This window comes from Triturus cristatus, chromosome 1_1 (genome assembly GCF_964204655.1).
Source record: "Triturus cristatus chromosome 1_1, aTriCri1.1, whole genome shotgun sequence".
Lineage (NCBI taxonomy): Eukaryota > Metazoa > Chordata > Amphibia > Caudata > Salamandridae > Triturus > Triturus cristatus.
Window position 1 is genome coordinate 908,649,774 of NC_140579.1, and position 19,722 is coordinate 908,669,495.

Consider the following 19,722-nt stretch of genomic DNA (forward strand, 5'->3'; position numbering starts at 1 on the left):
AAATCAGCCGAAATACGAATTCTGATTTACTCACCTGTTATCAGGAGAGAACCCAGTGCTGCATCTTTTTGAGCAGCACTGACCCTGAAAAGTAATTCTAAGCGTATTTACCAGTAACTTGTATGTCCTTCCATAGGAATCCATTGTGTGGTTTTCACCAGAAAAGTTTCCAAGTGTCCATTTTTGAAGCGTACAAATATTCCTCTAAAATCAGCCGAAATACGAATTCTGATTTACTCACCTGTTATCAGGAGAAGACCCAGTGCTGCATCTTTTAGACCAGCACTGACTATGAAAAGTAATTCTAAGCATACTTACCAGTAACTTGTACTTCCTTCCATAGGAATCCATTGTGTGATTTTCACCAGAAAAGTTTCTAAGTGTCCATTTTTGAAACGTACAAATATTCCTCTAAAATCAGCCGAACTACGAATTCCGATTTACTCACCTGTTATCAGGAGAGAACCCAGTGCTGCATCTTTTAGAGCAGCACTGACCCTGAAGAGTAATTCTAAGCGTATTTACCAGTAACTTGTATTTCCTTCCATAGGAATCCATTGTGTGGTTTTCACCAGAAAAGTTTCCAAGTGTCCATTTTTGAAACGTACAACTATTCCTCTAAAATCAGCCGAACTACGAATTCCGATTTACTCACCTGTTATCAGGAGAGAACCCAGTGCTGCATCTTTTAGAGCAGCACTGACCTGAAAAGTAATTCTAAGCATACTTTCCAGTAGCTTGTATTTCCTTCCATAGGAATCCATTGTGTGGTTTTCACCAGAAAAGTATCCAAGTGTCCATTTTTGAAACGTACAAATATTCCTCTAAAATCAGCCAAACTACGAATTCCGATTTACTCACCTTTTACCAGGAGAAAACCCAGTGCTGCATCTTTTAGACCAGCCCTGACCATGAAAAGTAATTCTAAGCGTACTTACCAGTAACTTGTACTTCCTTCCATAGGAATCCATTGTGTGGTTTTCACCAGAAAAATTTCTAAGTGTCCATTTTTGAAACGTACAAATATTCCTCTAAAATCAGCCGAAATACGAATTCCGATTTACTCACCTGTTATCAGGAGAGAACCCAGGGCTGCATCTTTTAGCCCAGCACGGACCCTGAAAAGTAATTCTAACTGTACTTACCAGTAACTTTATTTCCTTCCATAATAATCCATTGTGTGGTTTTCACCAGAAAAGTTTCTAAGTGTCAATTTTTAAAGCGTACCAATATTCCTCTAAAATCACCCGAACTGCGAATTCTGATTTACTCACGTGTTATCAGGAGAAAACCCAGGACTGCATCTTTTAGACCAGCACTGACCATGAAAAGTAATTCTAAGCGTACTTACCAGTAACTTGCACTTCCTTCCATAGGAATCCATTGTGTGATTTTCACCAGAAAAGTTTCTAAGTGTCCATTTTTGAAACGTACAAATATTCCTCTAAAATAAGCCGAAATACGAATTCCGATTTACTCACTTGTTATCAGGAGAGAACCCAGGGCTGCATCTTTTAGCCCAGCACTGACCCTGAAAAGTAATTCTAAGCGTACTTACCAGTAACTTGTATTTCCTTCCATAGGAATCCATTGTGTGGTTTTCACCAGAAAAGTTTCTAAGTGTCCTTTTTTGAAACGTACAAATATTCCTCTAAAATCAGCCAAACTACGAATTCCGATTTACTCACCTGTTATCAGGAGAAAACCCAGTGCTGCATCTTTTAGACCAGCACTGACCTTGAAAAGTAATTCTAAGCGTACTTACCAGTAACTTGTACTTCCTTCCATAGGAATCCATTGTGTGGTTTTCACCAGAAAAATTTCTAAGTCTCCATTTTTGAAACGTACAAATATTCCTTTTAAAATCAGCCGAACTATGAATTCTGATTTACTCACCTTTTATCAGTAGAGAACCCAGTGCTGCATCTTTTAGAGCAGCACTGACCCTGAAAAGTAATTCTAAGCATATTTACCAGTAACTTGTATTTCCTTCCATAGGAATCCATTGTGTGGTTTTCACCAGAAAAGTTTCTGAGTGTCCATTTTTGAAACGTACAAATATTCCTCTAAAATCAGCCGAACTACGAATTCCGATTTACTCACCTGTTATCAGGAAAGAACCCAGTGCTGCATCTTTTAGAGCAGCACTGACCCTTAAAAGTAATTCTAAGCGTATTTACCAGTAACTTGTATGTCCTTCCATAGGAATCCATTGTGTGGTTTTCACCAGAAAAGTTTCCAAGTGTCCATTTTTGAAGCGTACAAATATTCCTCTAAAATCAGCCGAAATACGAATTCTGATTTACTCACCTGTTATCAGGAGAAGACCCAGTGCTGCATCTTTTAGACCAGCACTGACTATGAAAAGTAATTCTAAGCGTACTTACCAGTAACTTGTACTTCCTTCCATAGGAATCCATTGTGTGATTTTCACCAGAAAAGTTTCTAAGTGTCCATTTTTGAAACGTACAAATATTCCTCTAAACTCAGCCGCAATTTGAATTCCAATTTACTCACCTGTTATCAGGAGAGAACCCAGGGCTGCATCTTTTAGCCCAGCACTGACCCTGAAAAAGTAATTCTAAGCATACTTACCAGTAACTTGTATTTCCTTCCATAGGAATCTATTGTGTGGTTTTCACCAGAATCGTTTCTAAGTGTCCATTTTTGAAACGTACAAATATTCCTCTAAAATCAGCCGAACTACGAATTCCGATTTACTCACCTGTTATCAGGAGAGAACCCAGTGCTGCATCTCTTAGAGCAGCACTGACCTGAAAAGTAATTCTAAGCGTACTTTCCAGTAGCTTGTATTTCCTTCCATAGGAATCCATTGTGTGGTTTTCACCAGAAAAGTATCCAAGTGTCCATTTTTGAAACGTACAAATATTCCTCTAAAATCAGCCAAACTACGAATTCCGATTTACTCACCTGTTATCAGGAGAAAACCCAGTGCTGCATCTTTTAGAGCAGCACTGACCCTGCAAAGTATCTCTAAGCGTATTTACCAGTAACTTGTATTTCCTTCCATAGGAATCCATTGTGTGGTTTTCACCAGAAAAGTTTCCAAGTGTCCATTTTTTAGACTTACAAATATTCCTCTAAAATCAGTTGAACTACGAATTCCGATTTACTCGCCTGTTATCAGGAGAGAACCCAGTGCTGCATCTTTTAGAGCAGCACTGACCCTGAAAAGTAATTCTAAGCGTCTTTACCAGTAACTTGTATTTCCTTCCATAGGAATCCATTGTGTGGTTTTCACCAGAAAAGTTTCCAAGTGTCCATTTTTGAAACGTACAACTATTCCTCTAAAATCAGCGGAACTATGAATTTTGATTTACTCACCTGTTATCAGGAATGAACTCAAGGCTGCATCTTTTAGACCAGCACTGACCATGAAAAGTAATTCTAGGCGTACTTACCAGTAACTTGTACTTCCTTCCATAGGAATCCATTGTGTGGTTTTCACCAGAAAAGTTTCTAAGTGTCAATTTTTGAAACGTACAAATATTCCTGTAAAATCAGCCGAAATACGACTTCCGATTTACTCACCTGTTATCAGGAGAGAACCCAGGGCTGCATCTTTTAGCCCAGCACTGACCCTGAAAAGTAATTCTAAGCGTACTTACCAGTAACTTGTATTTACTTCCATAGGAATCCATTGAGTGGTGTTCACCAGAAAAGTTTCTAAGTGTCCATTTTTGAAACGTACAAATACTCCTCTAAAATCAGCCGAACTACGAATTCCGATTTACTCACCTGTTATCAGGAAAGAACCCAGTGCTGCATCTTTTAGAGCAGCACTGACCCTGAAAAGTAATTCTAAGCGTATTTACCAGTAACTTGTATTTCCTTCCATAGGAATCCATTGTGTGGTTTTCACCAGAAAAGTTTCCAAGGGTCCATTTTTGAAGCGTACAAATATTCCTCTAAAATCAGCCGAACTACGAATTCTGATTTACTCACCTGTTATCAGGAGAAAACCCAGTGCTGCATCTTTTAGACCAGCACTGACTATGAAAAGTAATTCTAAGCGTACTTACCAGTAACTTGTACTTCCTTCCATAGGAATCCATTGTGTGATTTTCACCAGAAAAGTTTCTGTGTCCATTTTTGAAACGTACAAATATTCCTCTAAAATCAGCCGAAATACGAATTCTGATTTACTCACCTGTTATCAGGAGAGAACCCAGTGCTGCATCTTTTTGAGCAGCACTGACCCTGAAAAGTAATTCTAAGCGTATTTACCAGTAACTTGTATGTCCTTCCATAGGAATCCATTGTGTGGTTTTCACCAGAAAAGTTTCCAAGTGTCCATTTTTGAAGCGTACAAATATTCCTCTAAAATCAGCCGAAATACGAATTCTGATTTACTCACCTGTTATCAGGAGAAGACCCAGTGCTGCATCTTTTAGACCAGCACTGACTATGAAAAGTAATTCTAAGCATACTTACCAGTAACTTGTACTTCCTTCCATAGGAATCCATTGAGTGATTTTCACCAGAAAAGTTTCTAAGTGTCCATTTTTGAAACGTACAAATATTCCTCTAAAATCAGCCGAACTACGAATTCCGATTTACTCACCTGTTATCAGGAGAGAACCCAGTGCTGCATCTTTTAGAGCAGCACTGACCCTGAAGAGTAATTCTAAGCGTATTTACCAGTAACTTGTATTTCCTTCCATAGGAATCCATTGTGTGGTTTTCACCAGAAAAGTTTCCAAGTGTCCATTTTTGAAACGTACAACTATTCCTCTAAAATCAGCCGAACTACGAATTCCGATTTACTCACCTGTTATCAGGAGAGAACCCAGTGCTGCATCTTTTAGAGCAGCACTGACCTGAAAAGTAATTCTAAGCATACTTTCCAGTAGCTTGTATTTCCTTCCATAGGAATCCATTGTGTGGTTTTCACCAGAAAAGTATCCAAGTGTCCATTTTTGAAACGTACAAATATTCCTCTAAAATCAGCCAAACTACGAATTCCGATTTACTCACCTTTTACCAGGAGAAAACCCAGTGCTGCATCTTTTAGACCAGCACTGACCATGAAAAGTAATTCTAAGCGTACTTACCAGTAACTTGTATTTCCTTCCATAGGAATCCATTGTGTGGTTTTCACCAGAAAAGTATCCAAGTGTCCATTTTTGAAACGTACAAATATTCCTCTAAAATCAGCCGAAATACGAATTCCGATTTACTCACCTGTTATCAGGAGAGAACCCAGGGCTGCATCTTTTAGCCCAGCACGGACCCTGAAAAGTAATTCTAACTGTACTTACCAGTAACTTTATTTCCTTCCATAATAATCCATTGTGTGGTTTTCACCAGAAAAGTTTCTAAGTGTCAATTTTTGAAGCGTACCAATATTCCTCTAAAATCACCCGAACTGCGAATTCTGATTTACTCACGTGTTATCAGGAGAAAACCCAGGGCTGCATCTGTTAGCCCAGCACTGACCCTGAAAAGTAATTCTAAGCGTACTTACCAGTAACTTGTACTTCCTTCCATAGGAATCCATTGTGTGGTTTTCACCAGAAAAATTTCTAAGTCTCCATTTTTGAAACGTACAAATATTCCTTTTAAAATCAGCCGAACTACGAATTCTGATTTACTCACCTTTTATCAGTAGAGAACCCAGTGCTGCATCTTTTAGAGCAGCACTGACCCTGAAAAGTAATTCTAAGCGTATTTACCAGTAACTTGTATTTCCTTCCATAGGAATCCATTGTGTGGTTTTCACCAGAAAAGTTTCTAAGTGTCCATTTTTGAAACGTACAAATACTCCTCTAAAATCAGCCGAACTACGAATTCCGATTTACTCACCTGTTATCAGGAAAGAACCCAGTGCTGCATCTTTTAGAGCAGCACTAACCCTGAAAAGTAATTCTAAGCGTATTTACCAGTAACTAGTATTTCCTTCCATAGGAATCCATTGTGTGGTTTTCACCAGAAAAGTTTCCAAGTGTCCATTTTTGAAGCGTACAAATATTCCTCTAAAATCAGCCGAACTACGAATTCTGATTTACTCACCTGTTATCAGGAGAAAACCCAGTGCTGCATCTTTTAGACCAGCACTGACTATGAAAAGTAATTCTAAGCGTACTTACCAGTAACTTGTACTTCCTTCCATAGGAATCCATTGTGTGATTTTCACCAGAAAAGTTTCTGTGTCCATTTTTGAAACGTACAAATATTCCTCTAAAATCAGCCAAAATACGAATTCCGATTTACTCACCTGTTATCAGGAGAGAACCCAGTGCTGCATCTTTTAGAGCAGCACTGACCCTTAAAAGTAATTCTAAGCGTATTTACCAGTAACTTGTATGTCCTTCCATAGGAATCCATTGTGTGGTTTTCACCAGAAAAGTTTCCAAGTGTCCATTTTTGAAGCGTACAAATATTCCTCTAAAATCAGCCGAAATACGAATTCTGATTTACTCACCTGTTATCAGGAGAAGACCCAGTGCTGCATCTTTTAGACCAGCACTGACTATGAAAAGTAATTCTAAGCGTACTTACCAGTAACTTGTACTTCCTTCCATAGGAATCCATTGTGTGATTTTCACCAGAAAAGTTTCTAAGTGTCCATTTTTGAAACGTACAAATATTCCTCTAAAATCAGCCGCAATTTGAATTCCAATTTACTCACCTGTTATCAGGAGAGAACCCAGTGCTGCATCTTTTAGACCAGCACTGACCATGAAAAGTAATTCTAAGCGTACTTACCAGTAACTTGTATTTCCTTCCATAGGAATCCATTGTGTGGTTTTCACCAGAAAAATTTCTAAGTGTCCATTTTTGAAACGTACAAATATTCCTCTAAAATCAGCCGAAATACGAATTCCGATTTACTCACCTGTTATCAGGAGAGAACCCAGGGCTGCATCTTTTAGCCCAGCACGGACCCTGAAAAGTAATTCTAACTGTACTTACCAGTAACTTTATTTCCTTCCATAATAATCCATTGTGTGGTTTTCACCAGAAAAGTTTCTGTGTCAATTTTTGAAGCGTACCAATATTCCTCTAAAATCACCCGAACTGCGAATTCTGATTTACTCACGTGTTATCAGGAGAAAACCCAGGGCTGCATCTTTTAGCCCAGCACTGACCCTGAAAAGTAATTCTAAGCGTACTTACCAGTAACTTGTATTTCCTTCCATAGGAATCCATTGTGTGGTTTTCACCAGAAAAGTTTCTAAGTGTCCTTTTTTGAAACGTACAAATATTCCTCTAAAATCAGCCAAACTACGAATTCCGATTTACTCACCTGTTAACAGGAGAAAACCCAGTGCTGCATCTTTTAGACCAGCACTGACCTTGAAAAGTAATTCTAAGCGTACTTACCAGTAACTTGTACTTCCTTCCATAGGAATCCATTGTGTGGTTTTCACCAGAAAAATTTCTAAGTCTCCATTTTTGAAACGTACAAATATTCCTTTTAAAATCAGCCGAACTACGAATTCTGATTTACTCACCTTTTATCAGTAGAGAACCCAGTGCTGCATCTTTTAGAGCAGCACTGACCCTGAAAAGTAATTCTAAGCGTATTTACCAGTAACTTGTATTTCCTTCCATAGGAATCCATTGTGTGGTTTTCACCAGAAAAGTTTCTGAGTGTCCATTTTTGAAACGTACAAATATTCCTCTAAAATCAGCTGAACTACGAATTCCGATTTACTCACCTGTTATCAGGAAAGAACCCAGTGCTGCATCTTTTAGAGCAGCACTGACCCTGAAAAGTAATTCTAAGCGTATTTACCAGTAACTTGTATTTCATTTCATAGGAATCCATTGTGTGGTTTTCACCAGAAAAGTTTCCAAGTGTCCATTTTTGAAGCATACAAATATTCCTCTAAAATCAGCCGAACTACGAATTCTGATTTACTCACCTGTTATCAGGAGAAAACCCAGTGCTGCATCTTTTAGACCAGCACTGACTATGAAAAGTAATTTTAAGCGTACTTACCAGTAACTTGTTCTTCCTTCCATAGGAATCCATTGTGTGATTTTCACCAGAAAAGTTTCTGTTTCCATTTTTGAAACGTACAAATATTCTTCTAAAATCAGCCAAAATACGAATTCCGATTTACTCACCTGTTATCAGGAGAGAACCCAGTGCTGCATCTTTTAGAGCAGCACTGACCCTTAAAAGTAATTCTAAGCGTATTTACCAGTAACTTGTATGTACTTCCATAGGAATCCATTGTGTGGTTTTCACCAGAAAAGTTTCCAAGTGTCCATTTTTGAAGCGTACAAATATTCCTCTAAAATCAGCCGAAATACGAATTCTGATTTACTCACCTGTTATCAGGAGAAGACCCAGTGCTGCATCTTTTAGACCAGCACTGACTATGAAAAGTAATTCTAAGCGTACTTACCAGTAACTTGTACTTCCTTCCATAGGAATCCATTGTGTGATTTTCACCAGAAAAGTTTCTAAGTGTCCATTTTTGAAACGTACAAATATTCCTCTAAAATCAGCCGCAATTTGAATTCCAATTTACTCACCTGTTATCAGGAGAGAACGCAGTGCTGCATCTTTTAGACCAGCACTGACCATGAAAAGTAATTCTAAGCGTACTTACCAGTAACTTGTACTTCCTTCCATAGGAATCCATTGTGTGGTTTTCACCAGAAAAATTTCTAAGTGTCCATTTTTGAAACGTACAAATATTCCTCTAAAATCAGCCGAAATACGAATTCCGATTTACTCACCTGTTATCAGGAGAGAACCCAGGGCTGCATCTTTTAGCCCAGCACGGACCCTGAAAAGTAATTCTAACTGTACTTACCAGTAACTTTATTTCCTTCCATAATAATCCATTGTGTGGTTTTCACCAGAAAAGTTTCTAAGTGTCAATTTTTGAAGCGTACCAATATTCCTCTAAAATCACCCGAACTGCGAATTCTGATTTACTCACGTGTTATCAGGAGAAAACCCAGGGCTGCATCTTTTAGCCCAGCACTGACCCTGAAAAGTAATTCTAAGCGTACTTACCAGTAACTTGTATTTCCTTCCATAGGAATCCATTGTGTGGTTTTCACCAGAAAAGTTTCTAAGTGTCCTTTTTTGAAACGTACAAATATTCCTCTAAAATCAGCCAAACTACGAATTCCGATTTACTCACCTGTTATCAGGAGAAAACCCAGTGCTGCATCTTTTAGACCAGCACTGACCTTGAAAAGTAATTATAAGCGTACTTACCAGTAACTTGTACTTCCTTCCATAGGAATCCATTGTGTGGTTTTCACCAGAAAAATTTCTAAGTCTCCATTTTTGAAACGTACAAATATTCCTTTTAAAATCAGCCGAACTACGAATTCTGATTTACTCACCTTTTATCAGTAGAGAACCCAGTGCTGCATCTTTTAGAGCAGCACTGACCCTGAAAAGTAATTCTAAGCGTATTTACCAGTAACTTGTATTTCCTTCATAGGAATCCATTGTGTGGTTTTCACCAGAAAAGTTTCTGAGTGTCCATTTTTGAAACGTACAAATATTCCTCTAAAATCAGCCGAACTACGAATTCCGATTTACTCACCTGTTATCAGGAAAGAACCCAGTGCTGCATCTTTTAGAGCAGCACTGACCCTGAAAAGTAATTCTAAGCGTATTTACCAGTAACTTGTATTTCCTTCCATAGGAATCCATTGTGTGGTTTTCACCAGAAAAGTTTCCAAGTGTCCATTTTTGAAGCGTACAAATATTCCTCTAAAATCAGCCGAACTACGAATTCTGATTTACTCACCTGTTATCAGGAGAAAACCCAGTGCTGCATCTTTTAGACCAGCACTGACTATGAAAAGTAATTTTAAGCGTACTTACCAGTAACTTGTACTTCCTTCCATAGGAATCCTTTGTGTGATTTTCACCAGAAAAGTTTCTGTGTCCATTTTTGAAACGTACAAATATTCCTCTAAAATCAGCCGAAATACAAATTCCGATTTACTCACCTGTTATCAGGAGAGAACCCAGTGCTGCATCTTTTAGAGCAGCACTGACCCTTAAAAGTAATTCTAAGCGTATTTACCAGTAACTTGTATGTCCTTCCATAGGAATCCATTGTGTGGTTTTCACCAGAAAAGTTTCCAAGTGTCCATTTTTGAAGCAAACAAATATTCCTCTAAAATCAGCCGAAATACGAATTCTGATTTACTCACCTGTTATCAGGAGAAGACCCGGTGCTGCATCTTTTAGACCAGCACTGACTATGAAAAGTAATTCTAAGCGTACTTACCAGTAACTTGTACTTCCTTCCATAGGAATCCATTGTGTGATTTTCACCAGAAAAGTTTCTAAGTGTCCATTTTTGAAACGTACAAATATTCCTCTAAAATCAGCCGCAATTTGAATTACAATTTACTCACCTGTTATCAGGAGAGAACCCAGGGCTGCATCTTTTAGCCCAGCACTGACCCTGAAAAAGTAATTCTAAGCATACTTACCAGTAACTTGTACTTCCTTCCATAGGAATCCATTGTGTGATTTTCACCAGAAAAGTTTCTGTGTCCATTTTTGAAACGTACAAATATTCCTCTAAAATCAGCCGAAATACAAATTCCGATTTACTCACCTGTTATCAGGAGAGAACCCAGTGCTGCATCTTTTAGAGCAGCACTGACCCTTAAAAGTAATTCTAAGCGTATTTACCAGTAACTTGTACTTCCTTCCATAGGAATCCATTGTGTGATTTTCACCAGAAAAGTTTCTAAGTGTCCATTTTTGAAACGTACAAATATTCCTCTAAAATCAGCCGCAATTTGAATTCCAATTTACTCACCTGTTATCAGGAGAGAACCCAGGGCTGCATCTTTTAGCCCAGCACTGACCCTGAAAAAGTAATTCTAAGCATACTTACAAGTAAGTTGTATTTCCTTCCATAGGAATCTATTGTGTGGTTTTCACCAGAATCGTTTCTAAGTGTCCATTTTTGAAACGTACAAATATTCCTCTAAAATCAGCCGAACTACGAATTCCGATTTACTCACCTGTTATCAGGAGAGAACCCAGTGCTGCATCTCTTAGAGCAGCACTGACCTGAAAAGTAATTCTAAGCGTACTTTCCAGTAGCTTGTATTTCCTTCCATAGGAATCCATTGTGTGGTTTTCACCAGAAAAGTATCCAAGTGTCCATTTTTGAAACGTACAAATATTCCTCTAAAATCAGCCAAACTACGAATTCCGATTTACTCACCTGTTATCAGGAGAAAACCCAGTGCTGCATCTTTTAGAGCAGCACTGACCCTGAAAAGTAATTCTAAGCGTATTTACCAGTAACTTGTATTTCCTTCCATAGGAATCCATTGTGTGGTTTTCACCAGAAAAGTTTCCAAGTGTCCATTTTTTAGACTTACAAATATTCCTCTAAAATCAGTTGAACTACGAATTCCGATTTACTCGCCTGTTATCAGGAGAGAACCCAGTGCTGCATCTTTTAGCCCAGCACTGACCCTGAAAAGTAAAACTAAGCATACTTACAAGTAACTTGTATTTCCTTCCATAGGAATCATTGTGTGGTTTTCACCAGAAAAGTTTCTGAGTGTCCATTTTTGAAATGTACAAATATTCCTCTAAAATCAGCCGAACTGCGAATTCTGATTTACTTACCTGTTATCAGGAGAGGACCCAGTGCTGCAACTTTTAGCCCAGCACTGACCCTGAAAAGTAATTCTAAGCGTTCTTACCAGTAACTTGTATTTATTTCCATAGGAATCCATTGTGTGGTTTTCACCAGTAAAGTTTCTAAGTGTCCATTTTTTAAACGTACAAATCTTCCTCTAAAATCAGCCGAACTACGAAATCCGATTTACTCACCTGTTATCAGGAGAAAACCCAGTGCTGCATCTTTTAGACCAGCACTGACCATGAAATGTAATTCTAAGCGTACTTACCAGTAACTTGTACTTCCTTTCATAGGAATCCATTGTGTGGTTTTCACCAGAAAAGTTTCTAAGTGTCCATTTTTGAAACGTACACATATTCCTCTAAAATCAGCCGAAATACGAATTCTGATTTACTCACCTGTTATCGGGAGAGAACCCAGGGCTGCATCTTTTAGAGCAGCACTGACCCTGAAAACTAATTCTAAGCGTACTTACCAGTAACTTGTATTTCCGTCCATAGGAATACATTGTGTGGTTTTCACCAGAAAAGTATCCAAGTGTCCATTTTTGAAACGTACAAATATTCCTCTAAAATCAGCCAAACTACGAATTCCGATTTACTCTCCTGTTATCAGGAGAAAACCCAGTGCTGCATCTTTTAGACCAGCACTGACCATGAAAAGTAATTCTAAGCGTACTTACCAGTAACTTGTATTTCCTTCCATAGGAATCCATTGTGTGGTTTTCACCAGAAAAGTTTCCAAGTGTCCATTTTTGAAATGTACAAATTTTCCTCTAAAATCAGTCGAATACCGAATTCCGATTTACTCACCTGTTATCAGGAGAGAAACCAGGGCTGCATCTTTAAGCCCTGCACTACCCTGAAATGTAATTCCAATCGTACTTACCAGTAACTTGTATTTCCTTCCATAGGAATCATTGTGTCGTTTTCACCAGAAAAGTTTCTGAGTGTCCATTTTTGAACTGTACAAATATTCCTCTAAAATCAGCCGAACTACGAATTCCGATTTACTTACCTGTTATCAGGAGAGGACCCAGTGCTGCATCTTTTAGCCCAGCACTGACCCTGAAAATTAATTCTAAGCGTACTTACCAGTAACTTGTATTTCTTTCCATAGGAAACCATTGTGTGGTTTTTACCAGTAAAGTTTCTGAGTGTCCATTTTTGAAACGTACAAATATTCCTCTAAAATCAGCTGAACTACGAAATCCGATTTACTCACCGGTTATCAGGAGAGAACCAAGTCCTGCATTTTTTAGAGCAGCACTGACCCTGAAAACTAATTCTAAGCGTACTTACCAGTAACTTGTATTTCCTTCCATAGGAATACATTGTGTGGTTTTCACCAGAAAAGTATCCAAGTGTCCATTTTTGAAACGTACAAATATTCCTCTAAAATCTGCCAAACTACTAATTCCGATTTACTCACCTGTTATCAGGAGAAAACCCAGTGCTGCATCTTTTAGACCAGCACTGATCATGAAAAGTAATTCTAAGCGTACTTACCAGTAACTTGTACTTCCGTTCATAGGAATCCATTTTGTTTGGTTTTCACCAGAAAAGTTTCTAAGTGTCCATTTTTGAAACGTACAAATATTCCTCTAAAATCAGCCGAAATACGAATTCCGATTTACTCACCTGTTATCAGGAGAGAACCCAGGGCTGCATCTTTTAGCCCAGCACTGACCCTGAAAAGTAATTTTAAGCGTACTTACCAGTAACTTGTATTTCCTTCCATAGGAATCCATTGTGTGGTTTTCACCAGAAAAGTTTCTCAGTGTCCATTTTTGAAACGTACAAATATTCCTCTAAAATCAGCCAAACTACGAATTCCAATTTACTCACCTGTTATCAGGAGAGAACCCAGTGCTGCATCTTTTAGAGCAGCACTGATCCCGTAAAGTAATTCTAAGCATACTTACCAGTAACTTGTATTTCCTTCCATAGTAACCCACTGTGTGGTTTTCACCAGAAAAGTTTCCAAGTGTCCATTTTTGAAATGTACAAATATTCCTCTAAAATCAGCCGAACTACGAATTCCGATTTACTTACCTGTTATCAGGAGAGGACCCAGTGCTGCATCTTTTAGCCCAGCACTGACCCTGAAAAGTAATTCTAAGCGTACTTACCAGTAACTTGTATTTCTTTCCATAGGAATCCATTGTGTGGTTTTCACCAGTAAAGTTTCTAAGTGTCCATTTTTGAAACGTACAAATCTTCCTCTAAAATCAGCCGAACTACGAAATCCGATTTACTCACCTGTTATCAGGAGAAAACCCAGTGCTGCATCTTTTAGACCAGCACTGACCATGAAAAGTAATTCTAAGCGTACTTACCAGTAACTTGTACTTCCTTTCATAGGAATCCATTGTGTGGGTTTCACCAGAAAAGTTTCTAAGTGTCCATTTTTGAAATGTACAAATATTCCTCTAAAATCAGCCGAACTGCGAATTCCGATTTACTTACCTGTTATCAGGAGAGGACCCAGTGCTGCAACTTTTAGCCCAGCACTGACCCTGAAAAGTAATTCTAAGCATACTTACCAGTAACTTGTATTTCTTTCCATAGGAATCCATTGTGTGGTTTTCACCAGTAAAGTTTCTAAGTGTCCATTTTTGAAACGTACAAATACTCCTCTAAAATCAGCCAAACTACGAATTCCGATTTACTCTCCTGTTATCAGGAGAAAACCCAGTGCTGCATCTTTTAGACCAGCACTGACCATGAAAAGTAATTCTAAGCGTACTTACCAGTAACTTGTACTTCCTTTCATAGGAATCCATTGTGTGGTTTTCACCAGAAAAGTTTCTAAGTGTCCATTTTTGAAACGTACAAATATTCCTCTAAAATCAGCCGAAATACGAATTCCATTTACTCACCTGTTATCAGAAGAGAACCCAGGGCTGCATCTTTTAGCCCAGCACTGACCCTGAAAAGTAATACTAAGCATACTTACAAGTAACTTGTATTTCCTTCCATAGGAATCATTGTGTGGTTTTCACCAGAAAAGTTTCTGAGTGTCCATTTTTGAAATGTACAAATATTCCTCTAAAATCAGCCGAACTGCGAATTCCGATTTACTTACCTGTTATCAGGAGAGGACCCAGTGCTGCAACTTTTAGCCCAGCACTGACCCTGAAAAGTAATTCTAAGCGTTCTTACCAGTAACTTGTATTTCTTTCCATAGGAATCCATTGTGTGGTTTTCACCAGTAAAGTTTCTAAGTGTCCATTTTTTAAACGTACAAATCTTCCTCTAAAATCAGCCGAACTACGAAATCCGATTTACTCACCTGTTATCAGGAGAAAACCCAGTGCTGCATCTTTTAGACCAGCACTGACCATGAAATGTAATTCTAAGCGTACTTACCAGTAGCTTGTATTTCCTTCCATAGGAATCCATTGTGTGGTTTTCACCAGAAAAGTATCCAAGTGTCCATTTTTGAAACGTACAAATATTCCTCTAAAATCAGCCAAACTACGAATTCCGATTTACTCACCTGTTATCAGGAGAGAACCCAGTGCTGCATCTTTTAGAGCAGCACTGATCCTGTAAAGTAATTCTAAGCATACTTACAAGTAACTTGTATTTCCTTCCATAGTAACCCACTGTGTGGTTTTCACCAGAAAAGTTTCCAAGTGTCCATTTTTGAAATGTACAAATATTCCTTTAAAATCAGCCGAACTACGAATTCCGATTTACGTACCTGTTATCAGGAGAGGACCCAGTGCTGCATCTTTTAGCCCAGCACTGACCCTGAAAAGTAATTCTAAGCGTACTTACCAGTAACTTGTATTTCTTTCCATAGGAATCCATTGTGTGGTTTTCACCAGAAAAGTTTCTAAGTGTCCATTTTTGAAACGTACAAATATTCCTCTAAAATCAGCCGAAATACGAATTCTGATTTACTCACTTGTTATCGGGAGAGAACCCAGGGCTGCATCTTTTAGCCCAGCACTGACCCTGAAAAGTAATTCTAAGCATACTTACCAGTAACTTGTATTTCCTTCCATAGGAATCCATTGTGTGGTTTTCACCAGAAAAGTTTCCAAGTGTCCATTTTTGAAATGTACAAAATTTCCTCTAAAATCAGTCGAATTCCGAATTCCGATTTACTCACCTGTTATCAGGAGAGAAACCAGGGCTGCATCTTTAAGCCCTGCACTACCCTGAAATGTAATTCCAATCGTACTTACCAGTAACTTGTATTTCCTTCCATAGGAATCATTGTGTCGTTTTCACCAGAAAAGTTTCTGAGTGTCCATTTTTGAACTGTACAAATATTCCTCTAAAATCAGCCGAACTACGAATTCCGATTTACTTACCTGTTATCAGGAGAGGACCCAGTGCTGCATCTTTTAGCCCAGCACTGACCCTGAAAAGTAATTCTAAGCGTACTTACCAGTAACTTGTATTTCTTTCCATAGGAAACCATTGTGTGGTTTTCACCAGTAAAGTTTCTAAGTGTCCATTTTTGAAATGTACAAATATTCCTCTAAAATCAGCCGAACTACGAAATCCGATTTACTCACCGGTTATCAGGAGAGAACCAAGTCCTGCATTTTTTAGAGCAGCACTGACCCTGAAAACTAATTCTAAGCGTACTTACCAGTAACTTGTATTTCCTTCCATAGGAATACATTGTGTGGTTTTCACCAGAAAAGTATCCAAGTGTCCATTTTTGAAACGTACAAATATTCCTCTAAAATCAGCCAAACTACTAATTCCGATTTACTCACCTGTTATCAGGAGAAAACCCAGTGCTGCATCTTTTAGACCAGCACTGATCATGAAAAGTAATTCTAAGCGTACTTACCAGTAACTTGTACTTCCTTTCATAGGAATCCATTGTGTTTGGTTTTCACCAGAAAAGTTTCTAAGTGTCCGTTTTTGAAACGTACAAATATTCCTCTAAAATCAGCCGAAATACGAATTCCGATTTACTCACCTGTTATCAGGAGAGAACCCAGGGCTGCATCTTTTAGCCCAGCACTGACCCTGAAAAGTAATTTTAAGCGTACTTACCAGTAACTTGTATTTCCTTCCATAGGAATCCATTGTGTGGTTTTCACCAGAAAGGTTTCTCAGTGTCCATTTTTGAAACGTACAAATATTCCTCTAAAATCAGCCAAACTACGAATTCCAATTTACTCACCTGTTATCAGGAGAGAACCCAGTGCTGCATCTTTTAGAGCAGCACTGATCCCGTAAAGTAATTCTAAGCATACTTACCAGTAACTTGTATTTCCTTCCATAGTAACCCACTGTGTGGTTTTCACCAGAAAAGTTTCCAAGTGTCCATTTTTGAAATGTACAAATATTCCTCTAAAATCAGCTGAACTACGAATTCCGATTTACTTACCTGTTATCAGGAGAGGACCCAGTGCTGCATCTTTTAGCCCAGCACTGACCCTGAAAAGTAATTCTAAGCGTACTTACCAGTAACTTGTATTTCTTTCCATAGGAATCCATTGTGTGGTTTTCACCAGTAAAGTTTCTAAGTGTCCATTTTTGAAACGTACAAATCTTCCTCTAAAATCAGCCGAACTACGAAATTCGATTTACTCACCTGTTATCAGGAGAAAACCCAGTGCTGCATCTTTTAGACCAGCACTGACCATGAAAAGTAATTCTAAGCGTACTTACCAGTAACTTGTACTTCCTTTCATAGGAATCCATTGTGTGGTTTTCACCAGAAAAGTTTCTAAGTGTCCATTTTTGAAATGTACAAATATTCCTCTAAAATCAGCCGAACTGCGAATTCCGATTTACTTACCTGTTATCAGGAGAGGACCCAGTGCTGCAACTTTTAGCCCAGCACTGACCCTGAAAAGTAATTCTAAGCATACTTACCAGTAACTTGTATTTCTTTCCATAGGAATCCATTGTGTGGTTTTCACCAGTAAAGTTTCTAAGTGTCCATTTTTGAAACGTACAAATACTCCTCTAAAATCAGCCAAACTACGAATTCCGATTTACTCTCCTGTTATCAGGAGAAAACCCAGTGCTGCATCTTTTAGACCAGCACTGACCATGAAAAGTAATTCTAAGCGTACTTACCAGTAACTTGTACTTCCTTTCATAGGAATCCATTGTGTGGTTTTCACCAGAAAAGTTTCTAAGTGTCCATTTTTGAAACGTACAAATATTCCTCTAAAATCAGCCGAAATACGAATTCCATTTACTCACCTGTTATCAGAAGAGAACCCAGGGCTGCATCTTTTAGCCCAGCACTGACCCTGAAAAGTAATACTAAGCATACTTACAAGTAACTTGTATTTCCTTCCATAGGAATCATTGTGTGGTTTTCACCAGAAAAGTTTCTGAGTGTCCATTTTTGAAATGTACAAATATTCCTCTAAAATCAGCCGAACTGCGAATTCCGATTTACTTACCTGTTATCAGGAGAGGACCCAGTGCTGCAACTTTTAGCCCAGCACTGACCCTGAAAAGTAATTCTAAGCGTTCTTACCAGTAACTTGTATTTCTTTCCATAGGAATCCATTGTGTGGTTTTCACCAGTAAAGTTTCTAAGTGTCCATTTTTTAAACATACAAATCTTCCTCTAAAATCAGCCGAACTACGAAATCCGATTTACTCACCTGTTATCAGGAGAAAACCCAGTGCTGCATCTTTTAGACCAGCACTGACCATGAAATGTAATTCTAAGCGTACTTACCAGTAACTTGTATTTCCGTCCATAGGAATACATTGTGTGGTTTTCACCAGAAAAGTATCCAAGTGTCCATTTTTGAAACGTACAAATATTCCTCTAAAATCAGCCAAACTACGAATTCCGATTTACTCTCCTGTTATCAGGAGAAAACCCAGTGCTGCATCTTTTAGACCAGCACTGACCATGAAAAGTAATTCTAAGCGTACTTACCAGTAACTTGTATTTCCTTCCATAGGAATCCATTGTGTGGTTTTCACCAGAAAAGTTTCCAAGTGTCCATTTTTGAAATGTACAAATTTTCCTCTAAAATCAGTCGAATACCGAATTCCGATTTACTCACCTGTTATCAGGAGAGAAACCAGGACTGCATCTTTAAGCCCTGCACTACTCTGAAATGTAATTCCAATCGTACTTACCAGTAACTTGTATTTCCTTCCATAGGAATCATTGTGTCGTTTTCACCAGAAAAGTTTCTGAGTGTCCATTTTTGAACTGTACAAATATTACTCTAAAATCAGCCGAACTACGAATTCCGATTTACTTACCTGTTATCAGGAGAGGACCCAGTGCTGCATCTTTTAGCCCAGCACTGACCCTGAAAATTAATTCTAAGCGTACTTACCAGTAACTTGTATTTCTTTCCATAGGAAACCATTGTGTGGTTTTTACCAGTAAAGTTTCTAAGTGTCCATTTTTGAAACGTACAAATATTCCTCTAAAATCAGCTGAACTACGAAATCCGATTTACTCACCGGTTATCAGGAGAGAACCAAGTCCTGCATTTTTTAGAGCAGCACTGACCCTGAAAACTAATTCTAAGCGTACTTACCAGTAACTTGTATTTCCTTCCATAGGAATACATTGTGTGGTTTTCACCAGAAAAGTATCCAAGTGTCCATTTTTGAAACGTACAAATATTCCTCTAAAATCAGCCAAACTACTAATTCCGATTTACTCACCTGTTATCAGGAGAAAACCCAGTGCTGCATCTTTTAGACCAGCACTGATCATGAAAAGTAATTCTAAGCGTACTTACCAGTAACTTGTACTTCCTTTCATAGGAATCCATTGTGTTTGGTTTTCACCAGAAAAGTTTCTAAGTGTCCATTTTTGAAAAGTACAAATATTCCTCTAAAATCAGCCGAAATACGAATTCCGATTTACTCACCTGTTATCAGGAGAGAACCCAGGGCTGCATCTTTTAGCCCAGCACTGACCCTGAAAAGTAATTTTAAGCGTACTTATCAGTAACTTGTATTTCCTTCCATAGGAATCCATTGTGTGGTTTTCACCAGAAAAGTTTCTCAGTGTCCATTTTTGAAACGTACAAATATTCCTCTAAAATCAGCCAAACTACGAATTCCAATTTACTCACCTGTTATCAGGAGAGAACCCAGTGCTGCATCTTTTAGAGCAG